The sequence below is a fragment of the Mytilus galloprovincialis genome, chromosome 6, assembly GCF_965363235.1.
Source record: "Mytilus galloprovincialis chromosome 6, xbMytGall1.hap1.1, whole genome shotgun sequence".
NCBI lineage: Eukaryota > Metazoa > Mollusca > Bivalvia > Mytilida > Mytilidae > Mytilus > Mytilus galloprovincialis.
Window position 1 is genome coordinate 42,781,137 of NC_134843.1, and position 13,087 is coordinate 42,794,223.

The 13,087-nt window shown below is 33.2% G+C and overlaps 1 long non-coding RNA gene across 1 annotated transcript; it reads right to left on the reverse strand.

Moving 5' to 3' along the window:
- Positions 1 to 1,541: 1,541 nt before the first annotated feature.
- LOC143078156 (uncharacterized) lies at positions 1,542 to 9,719 on the reverse strand. Its single transcript, XR_012979075.1, has 2 exons — positions 9,323 to 9,719; positions 1,542 to 5,014 (listed from the first exon to the last, which is right to left on the reverse strand). It is a non-coding gene; the product is annotated as an uncharacterized LOC143078156 (long non-coding RNA).
- Between the last annotated feature and the right edge of the window lie 3,368 nt (positions 9,720 to 13,087).

The following is a 13,087-nucleotide window of genomic DNA, read 5'->3' on the forward strand; positions in this document are numbered from 1 at the left end:
TTGATTAGTTTTATTGTCCCCTACAAGAATATATATGGTTTAGGGGTGGGGATCTGGACCGTTTACAAGATAATAGCACATTCTAAAATTGAACGGGGTGGGGATGACCCCCGGGGACTTCCATTTAATTTCATTTGATTTGTTTTATCGTCCTATTCAAGAACATATATGGTTTAGGGGTGGGGATGTGGACCGTTTACAAGATAATAGTACATTCTCAAATTGAACGGGGTGAGGGTGACCCCCAGCAACTTTTATTTAATTTCATTTGATTAGTTTTATTGTCCCATACAAGAATATATATGGTTTAGGGGTGGGGATCTGGACCGTTTACAAGTTAAAAGCATATTCTCGAATTGAAGGGGGTAGGGATGACCCCCCCCCCAGGGACTCTCCTATATTTCATGTGATTTGTTTTATTGTCCTTTAATCATTTCTGAAGACTGCATGTATCTATCACTTACAGTTTTCAAGTTATATTCATTTGAAAATTTTAGAAAATAAAATCCCGTAGGGTTCTATAGTAAACCCCTCCCTTCTTTCTGCCCCCCAAAAATACCCCTTAATAGAACCCAATGCACAAATGAGCGATTGATGGCTCACCTAGACATATTAGTCTAACATTTTATGAAACCCTAAGTAAATCTGACAAGTAGTTTTGGAGAAATGCTGCGGACAAGTTCATTTTTAAAGTGGCGGAAGAAGAAGAGGAAGAAGAGGAAGAAGAAGAATGATAATTAATTAAAAAGGGGGAAGGATATTAAAAATCGAATAAGTAACGAATAGGTAACGATAGGGAATAGGGAATAAGTAACGAATAGGTAACGAATAGGGAATAGGGAATAGGTAACGAATAGGTAACGAATATGGAATAGGGAATAGGTAACGAATAGGTAACGAATAGGGAATAGGGAATAGGTAACGAATAGGGAATAGGGAATAGGTAACGAATAGGTAACGAATAGGGAATAGGGAATAGGTAACGAATAGGTAACGAATAGGGAATAGGGAATAGGTAACGAATAGGTAACGAATAGGGAATAGGGAATAGGTAACGAATAGGGAATAGGGAATAGGTAACCAACTTGACGTCCATATACGTAAGTACCTTAAACTTAGCCGGGCAACAAAATTCTGTGACGCAATAACTATTATAGACAACAGGACATGCATTACCCTTTTCGAGCAAATAATTGAGAGCTGTGATACATTAGTAATCAGGAGACATTGAATTAAATGCAGTCGTTAGAGGGTCATTTGAAGATTATGAAAACAAACTTGTCTGCAGTTTATGACACCCTAATGATATAGCAGAAACCAAAATAAACTAATGTGTCCAACTAAAATATTTATTACTATATCAAAGACTACTGATCTCCTGATTATTCCTATGTCTAAAGTTAAGTACCATACCAAACGCAATTAAAGCCACATGACAGTGATGTGTCCTGTTGAAAGATATTGATTAATTATAATGAACAGACCATTTTCTGTTATTCATCTGATACACGTGTCTAGTGTGAAAAAAAACATAACGGCACTTCTCAAATACAATTAATCTATCAATTAAAACATATCAAAACAAAGTTTCATATGTAATATTCAGACAAAAACAAACTACTAAACTAATATATCTAAACGAAAACAAAATTAAAAACTTCTTATAAAATTATATTGACTTACACATGCTCTTCAACAATACAAAAATAAGTAAAGTTTCAAAAATCCACCTAGATTTCTAACGAAAAGTAATTGTACTGACTCATTGAAATGTACAACATCACTCAAATCGGATGATGAAATATTTGATTGATCTATATACACATGTTTACCCTTCTTACAGAGTTCTTTCAAAATATTATTCAATTTATTAATTCTCAAATTAATAACTTCATTTTTTGTATACACACAATTAGAAAAAATAAATGCAAACTGTTTAACCTTCTGCAACTCAGGTATTAGTTGAAAAATGTTATCCAAATCTCTTACAGCATTTGCAAGTTGGGCTGTTTCCGGTTTTGCAGATTTGTTTACATTATTCGTTCCACAATGGGAAATCACTATAAAACTTATTGAATGTTTTAAAAATTCTACTGAAGAAAAGTAACAATCTAACAATTTTCCTCCACTTATCGAAATAACATTAACATTTTCATTTGTATTGCTCAAAAATTAAATCATCGAATCACCTATAATTAAAACCGGAACAAAGTTTTAGGAGGTACTAAATTATGTTCAATATTTTCATGAACTCTATCAAAGGAAAAACTAGCAGCAAGCATATTCCATTGCAATCCCTTCTTGTCAGAAAGAAACCCCTTTTCAGAGGGATAAAGCAAAACTCCAGTATCCCCTTTAAAACCAATAGGAACTACTTGATTCGCTTGTGCTAAAACTACAGGAAACCAAGGTTGAACTGGTTTAAAATCTGGAAAAACCAAAGTACAGCTAAGTCTTTCTTGTAAAATAAAATTTACTCCAGTGGGAATCAAACAAAAAGGGGGAAATGCGTAATATCGTTCTCCTAATTCGTATTTCTGAGCAAACGCATCCACCCCAGATGAAAAAGGTGTAGGAAAAGGTGTAAAATGCGGTAATGATTTACCATCTTCATCTAACATTGTGTTACTATCAATTGAAAACATATCAAGTTTGTGTGGGCCAAATAGATATTGCAAGAACCACCAGGTTCGCTTAGAAATTGATGCATCTGATTTTGATAAATTTCTGGAGGGTTCATCGACCGGATTTTCAGATGTATGAACATAAGACACAGATAGGTTAATGTTAGAATTAAAGGTCAATTGAAAAATATCTTTCAAAATTTTGTTCAACTCGTCGTTTTTACCATACTGATTATTCCAAGCAAAAACAAGGGCTTTGTTATCTACTCTTGCCATTATTCTTGAATTTCCTAACTTTTCACCTAAAGATATAATAGCGTTCTTCAGGGCCAGTGCTTCCTTTATCATAATGTGCGAACCCTTTATTTCATCACTCCAGTAATCTGAAAATGTTTGGGACTGGCCATTGCTTAAAACTGATACCCCCCATTTGAAATCAGATGCATCAGAAAACATAGACAAAGCATGATGTCTTTCTGCAAACCAACGGAGCGGTGCTATCCAATTATCTAAAAACTTCCAATGGCTTACTTCCTCCCTAAGATTTGATTGTCGTCGAGTTCTTTACAGCTTTAGAAATAGCCCTATTGCATACCGAAGTGTAAAGTTTCGCCCCTGGGATTGCCAAAGACATCGATATACACATACCAGTAAATTTTTGAATCAGTGCAATTGGACATGAATTACAGCTTAAAATGTTTTCCCTCAACATTGCGAATTTATGTTTCCTCTGCTCTGTGATGAAAAATGACATACAAACAGTATCAATAATCATACCTAAAACTGTTAAAGACTGCTTCGGCAGGAAACTAGATTTATCTATATTCAAAAAATACCCCAAACTTATAAAAAGTCTAACAGCATATCTTAATGCAATATGTGACCTCATTATGGGGTTATCTAGATCATTAGGAAGATAACCATGAAACTCTTCAAGTAATCGGTCATCAATGTATAATAAACAGGAAATAGACTTGCGTCGAAGGAATGAAATGCCCTGTAAATTTAATGTATGGTATATAAAAGCTGAATTTTTCCATCCAAATGGGAGGGTATTACAGCAGAAAAAGTACCCTCCCCAATCAAAACCTAGTAAATGTCTTGATGATTCAGTAACAAATACATTGTCGTAACCAGATTTATCATCTAACTTTGTCAAAAATGAGCCCTTTCGAACAGTTTTTGGAACATCAACCAAAGTATCCAGATTGAAAGGTGTATCTTTCATAAACGAGTTTAGGTACATCAAGTTAATACACAATCGAGGCTTAGTAGGTTCTATAGTAATTGGTGATACAATATACGGCGGTTGCACTTCTCCAACTTTTCCCAATAATGTAACAGAACCATGTAAGCGAGAAGTTATTTCATCATCAATAAAATCGATAAGTTCTTGACAATTTGCTGCATTGTTGACCTGTCGGGATCGTGGGTAAACGTCATCATATTGTACACCCCAAAACATGCCTTAAAATGGCTGCATTAAGTCATGGATATCAGCGTAATTATTAACCCAATTTAACACTTCACTATTATTTTCCTCGATTATTTTAACCCAAACATGTTTATTATTATGAATACTGCCAGCAATAAAATTACATGGATCAGGAAAAGTAATTGCCTTATCTAGATCGAAGTCTGAAACATATCCTTCAGGATCAAACATCACATCATCATATTTAACTGTTTCCTTATTCCTATTTACATACTGCATACTACACCGGTTCACAACTTCGTACGGTTTGAAGGAGTCAGAGAATTCCCATACGTATGGCTCTACAAGGTATTGTTCATCTGAAACCTACAAAAGTTATAACACTATTATTTTCTTGGGCAATCTACTCTAAAATGAGATACATCTCCACACTTAAAACAACCAGAGAAGATTTGAGGTATCTTTCTAGGAGCAGCTGGCCTCCTGTAATTTACATTTTTGACTGTCGGAGGACTCTGAGTCAGGAGTGCAGGATTGTGCTACTTGCATCACACTGACGAACTGCTGGAGGTCATTCTCTGATTTTTGATTTGATACATTTTTGGGGCTTTCGTCCGAAACTTTTTCTTTGATACAACCGTGGACCTTTAAGAACTTTTGCTCCTTTTCATATATCTTTGTTTCAGCGGGAGAAGACAGCAAAGAGGTGACCAGAAACCCAATTTTCTCATGATTCTTATGGCTCAAGAATCTTTGTAATACCATGGAATACAATTCTCTATTGCTGTCATTTACTCTTCAAGCATACTTCGTCCAAATTCATGAGCTTAAGTTGCATAGTATCGACGTTAATCTCTGAAGAACGGGCCGCGTACTCTTTAACCTCCCTTAAGGCTTGGGCGACAACATCAACATTCAAACTTTTTTTCAGGGTCTCTAACAACAGCTCTTGGTTCTGTAATTTGATAAAATTATTTAATCAGTCAACAATTTTCCTAAGATTTTGAATTTGTTCAATATTCGCAAACACCTTATCTGGAATAACCTCACTCGTTTTTGATAATGACTTTGCAGACTTTATTTTATCACATAAGACATTTGGGGCAATGTAATGTTTTAACATGTCATCCGATTTCCAGCCTACATGTGACTTAATAATTTCATTGCTTATTCCTAACCAAGCTAATATTAAAGCACACCCACTTCTGGCACTATGGGGAGTTTCACCTTCCCACAAATCAAGATCCTTTAAATACAATTTTAATCTCGCATTGGTGGCTGATGATGTAAATGGTGCATCTAGAATCTCATTCTGAGACGATGTTAAAGGACGGAAAAATTATCCACCCGATAATGCAATATCATGTTTTTTACAAAATTTTACATAATTTTCCATCTCATCGTACGAACATATTTCCACATTACTCGACGGGAATACAAAAACTATTCGCGGTTCTCGAATATCTATAGTTTTCCCGGTTACAAGACGCAAAAGAATCCCTTCATTATTTGGAAGCCATTTAATTTGATCTGTAAGCACTGAACCAAGATCTCCTGCGCGATCGCCAGTGAAGGCAATCACTTTTAAGAAAACTATGTCACGCATTAAAATGTATTGCTGAAAAGTTGTTAATCTCTTTTCTGATAACTTATATGAAATGTACCGTGACTAAAGTACAAGTTTATTAAAAAAAACAGTGGGACTGCTCTTTTCGGAGATGTCGCACTTAACGATTGTTCTAATCTAACAGCGGACAAATATCTTTTAATCATCGGTGCACCGGCTGGATTGCCAAGTTTTAAAATTTCGTTCCAATCGCCCCCTCTACCATTATCCCTAAAAATTGCATGAATTTGACCAATTAGACTATCAACCGAACCGGCAGAGAGTCTACACGGACATCCACATGAAAACTTACCATTCTTCCCTTTATTTTCACATTGTTTTATATGAATTTGCGTTTTACCACTTGCATCTTTTACCACCAGAAACCTACGAATATCCGATGGTAAAGCATCATCTAATATCCTCTTTGGTTCTAGGTTTTACAGAAAACTCACAAGACTATCACGTAAACTATCTTTTTGCTTTGAATATTTTGTACTTTGGAGATGAGATTCCAATTCCGAGATCCTATCATTTATCGTATCCTTATTCTTTAAAAGCGAATCGGCACATGTAGACTGAAAAATTATAAATTATTGTGAACTTAACTTAATTTTATCTGTATAATTAAATTTATATCATAAACATTATTTTCTTTATTCTGCAATGAAGCATCACTCGATCATGTATAACTTCTAACTAATGTAGAAATTATTCTGTAATGAAGCATCATGCGATCATAACTTCTAACCATTTTTATGTTTAAATTAACCGATATAATAATTATATAAAAATTAGGAAGATATACAAATAAGATTCGGAAAATGTCCAATGTTCACAAATTAATTGTCTCATAAATTAATTCATTTAATTCATTCTTTGACTTGATACACATTTATTGTAGATTTAAATTCAGATTCAATATTTTATTAAAGTCTCACCACACGGCTGGTAATCTACACACGCAGAACATTTGGTTCTGCAATGAAAACCGTGAGAGGATCTTCCGGTTGTGCTTGAGTGGAGTAATTATCACCGCTTCAAAAGGTATGTACATTTCTAAATCGTAATTTTCTTATTCAACTGATCAAAATATTGAAAATCGGAGAATGCTATGCTGTGGTGAATACTTTAATGAAGAGAAACATGTATCATTTACTGTTGTACGTGGAGTTGAACTCCTACAAAATTAGTTGCCCCACGAGAAATTGCATAAAAAAGTGACATTTGAATTTTGATATGGTTATATTAACAGACCTACAAGTTCAAATTTAGTTTTTTTTTCGGTCAATGGGTATAAATGTCGTTTTGGGCGGCGTGTACGCTGTCCGGTGTTGATAGACGTCTAAATAAATCTAAAAACTACATTTTTTCATTATTTTATTTGAGAGAGGATTGGTTCTGGTTGAGGACATCGTGAATGCGTGAGGGGACATGAAATTATTTCTTTATATCCAAGCTATGAGTTGTTGAAAGTTGCCAAAATTTGTTTAGATTGTTCATTAAAAAACACATTTGAGTGCATAAATAAAATATGAGATAGAATCTTGAAATAAATTTTGGGAAGATAGGTTCAATATTATATCTTTTACGAATAATAAAAAAAAAAGAAAATGTGTAAACGTTTTTTTTTTTTCTTGATTCAAGTAAAAATTTAAATTTTCCCTATCAGCCCAATGCATATTTTTTACGAAAATAGTTTCTCCCCTTTATTGTTTATTTGAATAAAAAAAAATGATTGTGAAAACACAAGTGTTGATGTCTGTTTAAATATTTTGATTTATACAATAAACCACCAAAACTTTTGGGGGGCAGATTCGGGCAACTAATCGGTTTAGTTATTTGCCCAAATCTGCAAATTTTGAGACAGATTTACAATTTATTTGTTAGACTGCTTATGTATATAAAGAAAAGATCGACTCTATTGAAAAATGAAAATTTTAAAAATTGGCTCAAACGTCATACGCCCAATATTCCACAAATGTCTCTTATATGAATTAACAGTCTAGCCAATGAGTTGCAAATCTATCTCAAAATTTGCGAAAATTTATTTAAACTAATATCAAAATTTGGGTTTTCTTAAATCAAATGATTAATTCAAGGGGAAATAAATATTTTCGTAAAAATATATATTGGGCTGATAGGGAAAATTTTAATCTTATTTGTAGCAAGAAAACAAAATCGTTTACACAATTTTTTCTTTTTAGTCTTCGTAACACATATTATGAAACCTATTTTCCCACAATTAATTTTAAAATTCTATCTCATTATCTTTGTTGCACACAACTGTGTTTTTTTTCATGAACAATCTAACCAAAATTTAGGCAAGTTTCAACAACTCATAGCTTGGATATAAAGATATGATTTCACGTCCCCTCGCGCATTCACGATGTCATCAATCAGAACCAATCCCCTCGCGCATAAAATAATGAAAAAATGTAGTTTTTAGATTTATTAAGACGTCTATCAACACCGGATAGCGTACACGCCGCCCAAAACGACATTTATACCCATTGTCCGAAAAAAAACTAAATTTGAACTTGTAGGTCTGTTAATATAACCATATCAAAATTCAAATGTCACTTTTTTATGCAATTTCTCGTGGGGCAACTAATTTTGTAGGAGTTCAACTCCACGTACAACAGTAAATGATACATGTTTCTCTTCGTTAAAGTATTCACCACAGCATAGCATTCTCCGATTTTCAATATTTTGATCAGTTGAATAAGAAAATTACGATTTAGAAATGTACATACCTTTTGAAGCGGTGATAATTACTCCACTCAAGCACAACCGGAAGACCCTTTCACGATTTTCATTGCAGAACCAAATGTTCTGCGTGTGTAGATTACCAGCCGTGCACCATATAAAGTTTGTGTCCTTTAAATATCATAATTGATTCTTTCAAAATTATCACACCTAACTTAATAATTTATCCTTTTCAATCAATGCCGAAATTTGCATTTTCCTCAAAACACTCTTGTATTTAGTGCATTCAATTACTATTTTAAAAATAAAATGTAGTATACAGAAACTTTTAATTTGATCAACATCACAATTATTTACAGATAACTTACTACACAAACTACCAAAACGTTGTCACCATATTTAACATTTTTGACCATTTGTTCAACTTGAACAAAAGTGCATAAACCACAGTTTTTACCACTGTATAATTCCGTATTTATAGACTTGAAGCAACGATCACGTCGTCAGCAACTTAATAATTTTGACCATTTGTCCGTAGAACAAAGATTTCTAAAACACACAGTTGCTACCAACTGTGAACTTTCTTTAAAACAACACACAAATCACTATACATTTCTAACCGAAATGCTACCATCAAGTCTATGGAATTGTTTATCTATTTTAGTAATTTTTTACCATTTGTTCATAAATGAACAAACGTAAATAAATACCACAGTTCCTGTTCTATAAGCATGCCCACTGTGGATTTGAAACTAAAATTGTTAAAAACTCATTTATTTAATTTAAAAGGCTCTCTGCATTTTTGAATCTAAAGATTCACAGATATGCCTGGTCAGGTTCTGTCTACCTGATACCAAAAACAAAATACAAGCGACTCACGCTTCTGACAACTTTAAGACAAACTGGCGATGGTGACAACGTATTGACGAAACTATATTACAAGCTTACCGAAGGTACATTTGGTTTTTCACTCCGCTTCTTTTTTTTTTTTTTTTCTTTTTCGGAGGTTCCATTTCATCAACACCTTCCTCATTTGCAATCATAATTCCAATGTGTGCAATTTTCACAAAATCCGGCCTGTGCAAATCCCTATTTAACATTTTTACTAAGTCGTCTATTTGAATGCCGAGACTCTTCTCTAATCTAAGTTTTATCGTATCAATATCTTAAGTACTCAAGTCCTCATCTTCTTTGAAAACTATTTAATTGGTCATAATGTTCATTTTGGTGAAACTTCATTATTAAATCTAACATCATTTGCGAATTAAACTTTAAATCCCGCTGTAATAACATCTTCTCTATTTACAGATAATTAGCCTGTGGTGACTACTTTTTTTAATTAATGTAGATTAATTCGGGGATTGCTGACCACTGTCTGTGAGCGAACTGATGGAGTAATAGGGATATCGTATCTTTATATAGTACATGGGATTATCATTTAGAATAGCGCAGAAGAATTTGAATGAACAATTTTGATTCAGTGTATCAAACACAGGCGTAATTAGGGAATGTTACTTACAGACAATGGATTTGATTATGAAATTTAATTCGTTTGACAGAAATGTCATGATTTGATAGAAATCCTTCTAGTATTTACCACTAAGTTTAGTCCAGTCAAACTAAGGTTTAACCTCAAAACAAATTGCAACAAATTTTTTGTAGTTTTAGCATTAAGCCCCAAATATACACAGATAACAGACAAATATAACTTAAGGAAAACTCAAAATCAGCAATTTTAATTTCCTATGGAAATAAACTCATCATAGATACCAGGACTAAATTTTATATATAAGCCAGACGCGCGTTTCGTCTAAAAAGACTCATCATGGAAAGTAACATTGGAAAGAGAAGATAACTCTGCAAAAATTAGTCTTTTTTGTCAGTTTTTGGTTGATTTTCTTAAAATTCATGTAAAGCATGATACTTTGATACGGTTTTAAGTTCGTATTTGACTATATTGTATCATCTTCCGCTCATGAAATGTACAAAACCGAGGTGTTATGGGTATTTTTTTATTTGTTTTTTACAAATTGCAAATTTGTGGTTTTGTGATCATTTTGAAAAAATAATGAGAAAATTTGGTTTTGTTTATATCTGTAAATTATATTTGTTCAGCATCTACCTTGTTTAAAGAAAATTTGAACCACAAAAATAAGAATATATGCTTAATTATTTTTATCAAATTTGAGATTCTTTACCTTGACATGTTGAAAAATTGAATATACGGTCAACGAATGAATTACGAAATGTAGGGGGAAGCTTGATAAAAGTTATGAAAACACAATTAGAGTTGTTTGTTATACTCTAAAGACTGCTAAAATATTAGGAAATTTAAGTCTTCTTCAAGTTATATATTGATGGACTTTTTTCTGTGTATATTTGGGGTATAATGCAAAAGATTAAAACTTAAAAGTCTTCTGTTGCAATTACTTTAAGGTTAGGGTCCAATTCCTGCTAGATTGACTGGACTAGTTATGCGTTGGATAAATATGGTACAAAGGACGGCCTCAAATTGTGTAACAACACGTGGGTGTTAAAATAAGTACTGCATAATCGGATATTAGTAGCTAAGCTTTATTTTTATAAATCAGAGATCGAGAGTTTGCTTGGTGGGGGGGGGGGGGGGGGGGGGGGAACAAAACGCGCGTCCGTCGTACAACATGTAATCCTGACATCAATGATGAATAAATTTTAAATACATCAAAACTTTGATTATATTAATTTCGTAGATTAAATTTCTTATTTTTAAATCAATCAATCAATTTAACATGTATGAAATCGGGGTTTTTTTTTGCATCTTTGGCTGGTGAAATATCTCAGTTGCTACGCCGGTTTCGCCTTTAAACCCATCCACTTCCAACGATATTGATGTCAGAAATTTTGACAACACCGATTGATCGGACACAGTCGTTTCGGCTATATTGGCACCGGTCTGAGTTCTGATATAATTTGTAATGTCGTTTCGGCATGTTTTTCATTGTTATAAAAGGGGGAACAATTTAATGGGTTCTACTAACAGACGTGAAGAAACCAATTGATTTTTTTCACTAATACAAGACAAACTGAATAATTTGCTTTAGATGAGTCTTGATATAATAAATGGCATCGACGTTTTCTACATGTATAGGAGGGTCTGCCAACTTTTCCTGAGCACCTGATATCACCCCTAATTTAATGTGGGGTTCGTGTTGCTCTGTCTTTGTATTTTGTGTTCTATTGTTTGTCTGTTGGTATTTTTCTTTATTAGTCTGTTTGTTTTCGAATTATTAATTTGATTGTCCCTCTGGTATCTTTCGCCTTTCTTTCTCAGTATATACTAATGGAAGTTGACTTTTACAAAAGATGAAATCACAAGAACTGATGTTAAAAAACAAATACGCACATCATAGGCTTATTTTTTGTTGCACTTCAGTGTTTCTGTTGTTCCATTGTTTTCCTCTTTTTGTTGTGTTTCCCTCGGTTTTAGTCTGTCAACCGGCTTTGTTTTCTCTCAATGAATTCATTACTTTTAAACAGCACCATACTAATTTTGCCTTTGTTTACCACATCGCCTTATATAACATCGTAGGTGAACTTTTGGTACTGAAATATTTAACTGCAATTCTTGTGTTAATCCGAGTTTTACAAAGTTTTAATCCTGGCATTAATGATGAGTCTATTCAAAGAGCTTAAGTGATAAGATTTATATTTATTTCGTAAATTAATTCTATTTTTCTTTTTTTTTTATTTATTTATTTAATTTATTTATTTATGAAATGCACATTTATACTCCTGGGGGTTGAAGGCATATACAAACAATACAATACAATATACACAATGGAAAAATTAACATATTAATGCATCTTCATTGTTATTTTCTGTTTTGAATATATGGCGAGTTTCAGTTAATTGATAATTTGACAGATACGAAAAATTAGATAAGTAAATTAAGCTTCCATCCAGAAACCAATTTTCCACATTTTTCCATAAAGTTAATTTGACCTTTGTCTAATTGACCATATATTCAATAGGACTTTTTTCTCTTCTATGTCGTTTCTCATTGTAAGTGCCACATATGAAGCATGATCTGTTTACCCTTGCAGAGCCAATGAGATCATCCCTATTTTTAGATGAGGTTGGTGTTGCTCATAGTTTTCTATGTTGTGTTTTGTAGACTGTTATAGGTCCTTATGTCGTTTTTCGTTCTTTTTTGTCTTAGCATTGTCAGCTCGAATTCGACTTCTGAGCTTAATTATCCCTTTGGTACTTTGCACCTATCTTTTTCATTCCCTATCCTTTTCATCTGTAAAAGTTTCATTTCGATTTAATGAGGGGTACCCAAGCTATTATCAGTAAACCATTTGTTTCATACACATGGTTGTTTGTTGTATTGATCGAAGGGAACAATATCGACTGCATAAGAATTTATCTAAACAAGAGTGCAAACATGTCTCGCCTGTTTTAATTACGATGGATTTATGTTGAAACCCTGCAACATGTGGTACTATAGTGTCACATAAACTAAACATTATTATTTTTCTATGATAATGAGGTCATGGTCAGATTATCCAGGCAAGACAGACATGTACACCTTAAAATCATTTCATTCACAAAATATAGTTGACCTGTTGATTAAAGTATCTCATAAACTGACAAAATTGAAACTAATCATTGACCAATGAATCATCAAAACGAGGTAAAGGTCAGTTAATACCAGCCAGACAGACATGTACA